This window comes from Sitophilus oryzae, unplaced genomic scaffold (assembly GCF_002938485.1).
Source record: "Sitophilus oryzae breed Bouriz unplaced genomic scaffold, Soryzae_2.0 scaffold_809_pilon_pilon, whole genome shotgun sequence".
Taxonomy (NCBI): domain Eukaryota; kingdom Metazoa; phylum Arthropoda; class Insecta; order Coleoptera; family Curculionidae; genus Sitophilus; species Sitophilus oryzae.
In genome coordinates, this window is record NW_022147427.1 from 1,307,567 (window position 1) to 1,312,870 (window position 5,304).

Sequence of the window (5,304 nt, forward strand, 5' to 3'; positions counted from 1 at the left end):
AGTAAAGGAATTTTTCCATTTTTTTATCTCAAAAACTGCGACTTTGACTGATTTTGATGTTATTACAAATTTTGTTGCAAATATTATTCCTAATCTTAAATTGAAAAGCGCGTTTCAATTTATACCCCCTTACCAACCCCCTTACCAACCCCCTTACCAACCCCCCACCCCCACCAATAACTAATGGCCAGATTCTCGGGTGCCTCAGTATTTTTGTGCCAAATTTGGTTAAAATCGGTTTAGCGGTTTTTGAGTTATCGTGTTACAGGCGGACAGACGGACAGACAGACACCATGAAAATATTTTGTATTTAGGTCATTTATATCCCAAATAACTCATTTTGAGTGAAATTAAAAAAACTTTTTTTTTGCCGATTTTAATAGCCTACCACACCTATTGGTATGGTCGGCTAAAAATAATTTGAACAAAATCTAGAAATTGTTTGTGCATTTGAATAACAGTAGTTTTTTATATAGTAGCAAATTATTTTGTTAATATCAATATGACTTTATTAATTAGTTTTACCCTTGATTATGGATGATATAGATATACAATCAGGGGTGGATGGGGAAGTGGAAACCGGCCGCGGCCCGGAAAAAACAGGTAACCGGCCCAAATCCACAAAAACAAAATGACCATAACGAAGAAACATATTTTATTTATTAATATACAGGGTTTCCCAGAAATAAGTGCAAATATTTAACTGGTAGTATAGTTCAACCCCAAAACCACGCCTATGAGGTTTTTTTGCGAAAAAAAAATGTTGAAAATTTAAAATTTTTCTTGACATTTTCCGGCAAATTTGAAAAAACTTTTTAGTGCTACTTGTTTATTCACCTGAGATTTCCCTACGGTGTACCTAAATCTTGCAGTGTTGCAACCTCCTATATGTTATCCACATTCTACATAGTTCGGCGGAACATAGTTCTGCATTTATGAATTCATAGACAAATTTCTACTCAAAAAATTAGGAATGTTAAATATAATCTTTTATCAGTGTTCATTATTAATAATTATAGAAAAAAAACACCTTAATTATTTTTAGTACTTACCCTTTCAATGAAAACTTAACAAAAACCACCGAAAATTATCTAAAACATTACGTTTATTACGTTTACGAAAATCTTTGTTATGCTGCAAAATAACTTTATTTTGGAATAAATTTAATAAAATTATTCATATTATTCACAATCAGGTCACAAAAAGAAATTCCTAAAATGTTTATCGTAATTTAGAATTCAATTCAAGAAATTTAGAAAACAGCCCAACGAAAAATCGATTCATTTTTGTTTTGTTCGTTTTCTTTCATGTTTGTCTGTTTTATTTGAACCACTGTTTTACAAAATACCTTATCAATAACCAATTCATTTGTGTTTTGTTTGTTTCCTTTCATGTTTTTCTGTTTTATTTTTAAAATTTAATAAGAATTTGATTGCTTCGAATGTCTTGAATTTGAAATTGTTGAAACTACGGCAACTTCGCATGACGCAAGCTCGACACGGCGCGGCGGCACGACAAAGGACCAGTTACCAGTGATGCGCGGCTCTATGGGCCGACGCGACGGTTGAGCTGTCGTTGGAATTGTTGAAATACATAGAAAAAATAGCGAAAAAACAAAATACGTATTTAAAATTGTTGAGTGAAACATGTATTTTCTTAGATTAAAAGTAGTTCGGAAAGTGGCGGTAAGAGACAATAATTCTCAACATTTATTCATTCAGAAAGGTATTCAAAGTTAATGTGTGCTTTTCAAGGTGTTTTGTAAATCAGTGGTTGAAATTGTGATAAGGCCTATATGAAAATAATGTGTTAATAAAAAATTGGTAAAAAAACGTTAAACGGTTTTATCTTATGTGCACTGAAAACTAGAAAATAATAATAACAATTAGGTATTTTGAACTTCTAGTTCGGAAATATTTTAGTACTAGGCAGAATAGCTTTTAGGCATATTAGACTAAAACAAAAACGTGGGGCCCCCCTGAAACCTGTGGCAAAGCATATCTTTATACTTTGGTAGATCATGAGCTCGGCGTTCGCTGGTGAAGCCGCCACAGCTGGTTATTGATTGTCAAAATCTCCAGTTACGATTATAGTAAGTCGATGCAATCCACACTTATAGAAGTATAGAACGTATAGAAGAAAGTATTACAGCAATAGTTAATGGGCCCCACGTTTTTATTTTAGTCTAATATGCCTAAAAGCTATTCTGCCTAGTACTAAAATATTTCTGAACTAGAAGTTCAAAATACCTAATTGTTATTATTATTTTCTAGTTTTCAGTGCACATAAGATAAAACCGTTTAACTTAAAAGTTTTTTTACCAATTTTTTATTTTCTAGTTTTTAGTATTTAAGGGAAATGCCTACCGAATATCCCTCATTCTATTTAATTCATTTAGTGCATCATTATTATTTTTGTTTGTTTTTTTATTTATTGTTTCCATGTTGTTCCCACGAGTAATGGACATTTTAACGGTCGACCTCCCAGAGGTCCAGTAGAGGGGTAAGGCTATAATATACAACAAGAAGCGCCCAATCTTGAGGGGAAAACGCTTGCGACATTACATTTTTAGCCACCCTAATGCCATACAGTCCTCAGCACGTTTTAACCTATTACCTTAACTTGGGTGGTAAAGCTACCGTTAACTACGTAGGTACATACATCGAATCACCTTTTTTTTTATCTGTCCTAACGTCACACAATCTTGGACACAACTGTTCTGGACACGACAGTAATTATTCTAATACGGGACTGCGACAGTCGGATGGCCAAGAAGGTTACCAAAGATTTTCACCTGTATTTTTTACGTGCTTACCTGTGGGTTCTTGTAAATTTACCAGAGGCTGCTGAAGAGGGCCTTAATTGTTGTGGTTTAGGTATGTAGCAGGTAAATGTAAATTGTGTGACGTCAGAGCAGTTTGGTGAAGAACTTTGATAGGTTAAAAGTTATCTCGAAATATTGTGATAAGTTATTATTGTGTACGAGAGGTTACTGGGGTCGGGTTTTATCAGTAAATATTGCGATAAGGATGTTTTTCGCTGTACTCATAGTGCGAGCCAAGCCTAGCCTTGTGAAATATATTTTATAAGAAAAGATAAATTAAATTATAAGCACATTTATTTTTATATTAATATTTTCCATAAATATTACAATATCTAATTTAATGAATATAGTTTTTGCAATAGTTTAATGTTGTAAATTACTGTATTTCTTTCTGTGTCTAAATATGAATTTTACTCAACAGTGTACTTATTTGAATAAGAACAATTAAAATAATAATTAACAACAGGATTTTTCTAAACAGGTTTATTTTATATTAATTATTCCAATGTAATGTAAGTTATTTAAATTGCTTAAGTGTTTTATTACCTCCACTTATAATGAGTATTTAGTTTTACAATAATTTAGATATGTAAATATAAATTTCTATGAATCTAAAATATAATTTTTAGTGAACAGTGTACTTATTTAAATAACAATTTATATGTAGATATAAATTACAATATTTCTATGAATCTAAAATATAATTTTTAGTGAACAGTGTACTTATTTAAATAACAATTTAAAACAAGATTACTTTAAACACATATATTTTTACAATAATCTTATATGAAAACTGATATGTCTGTAGATCCAAATCTCCACACCTTGTATGAGAAATGTTCTAATATTTGCTATATACCAGTAGATCCGAAAGATCCTTCTCCTCTTTCTGTATCACAAATGCTCTGAAAAATATAATATTAATTAAAATTTAAATTTACTTATATAAATGATTTAAAATACCTGTACTTCTTGCACTTCAGGATAGAATATCCTCTCAAAAATCAGCTGTGCGATGCGATCACCTCTCTTTATAATAAAATCGTTCTCAGAATGATTAAACAAAACAATTTTAACTATTCGTCTATAGTCTTCATCTACGACTCCTGCTGTAAAATAAATATCTGTTATTAGTTGTACTGGAAATTTTATAATTAAAATAAAATACCTCCAACATCGATAAAATTGTTTATGGCCAGTCAAGATCTGGATGCAATTCGACCATAACAAAGGGTGTTATGGTCGTTAGGTACTTGAATTTTTAAACCTGTATTTACTATATTTCTGTCTCTTGCTGGTATTATACAGTCATCTATACTTTTTAAATCGAATCCAGCTGATCTAGCTGAACCCTTAACTGGAGCATTTGCTGCAGGTGTTGTTCTAACATATTTTAGAACTGTTTTTTTTCCTAATTGGTACATAATTATTCACATTAACTTTTAATTCTAAAATTTGATAAAGACTCCAACCACTATCTCTCTCCTGAAATTCTTCAAGTTTATTTAAAATCTTTAATGTAGATAATTACCTATTATAAAATAATTTTAAATCTGTATTATTAAAAATAATTCTATTCTTGGTTTGAAAATGTTTAATATCTGTCTCACCACTTTGTGGTTTTATAAAATTTGCTAAAAAGGTTACATTAACTTTAAGTAAAGAATGTCTAAGTTCTTTTCTAATTTGAAATGCAAAAGATCGAAAAGCTTTATTAAAAATTCAATAGGGTCCTTAATATTTAAATTAATTATTGCTCCAGTTTTTATAAGACCATTGAAACATGATTCTAAATTTTGCCAAATTAAGTTTTGCTTTTTATTTTTTCTTATATTCTTATAAAACCTAAACCTTTTTTTAAAACATTTTAGGATACTATAATTTGATTCTAATTTAGAAAAACTTTTTAAATATTTTTTAATTTTATTAAGTCGAAATATATTTTCTTCAGTAGTAAAAGTGTCCGGCTGGTAAATTTAATCCACTTACAATAATCATTTTACTTGTTGAATTTTCATTAATTTCTGTAGCGGTACTCATTATAAGTGGAGGCAACTGTAAACTCTATTATAGGTACAATGAACAAAATAACATAAAAATTAATTCAAAATTGCTACCAAAGTCTATATTGCGTTTTCATTTAGCTCGATTGCAAAGTTGTTATCTTGTTTACTCTTTCGGTTATTATCCAAATGAAGGATATTTATTCTTACGCTGCATTATTTATATCTAAAATTTCTTCTTCGAAATATATTTCAATAACACACTATTTCTCTTAAATTAAAATAATTTTAAAATTAAACTGTTTTGAATGAGTTTATTAGTAACATGCCACGCCATGTTTTTATTATTCTGGAATATATATAGATAATTCCATGTTTCAACGTTAACGATTCCGTATTATTTAATGCTGTTACTTTGTATATATTTTTATTACCAATAATCTATCAAGCAATAATGCAACTGAACGAAGTACACAA

General features: G+C 29.8%; 1 pseudogene; it reads right to left on the reverse strand.

Annotated features, from left to right (window-relative positions):
- Positions 1-3,515: 3,515 nt before the first annotated feature.
- On the reverse strand, positions 3,516-4,329 carry LOC115888944 (annotated as a pseudogene).
- Positions 4,330-5,304: the final 975 nt, after the last annotated feature.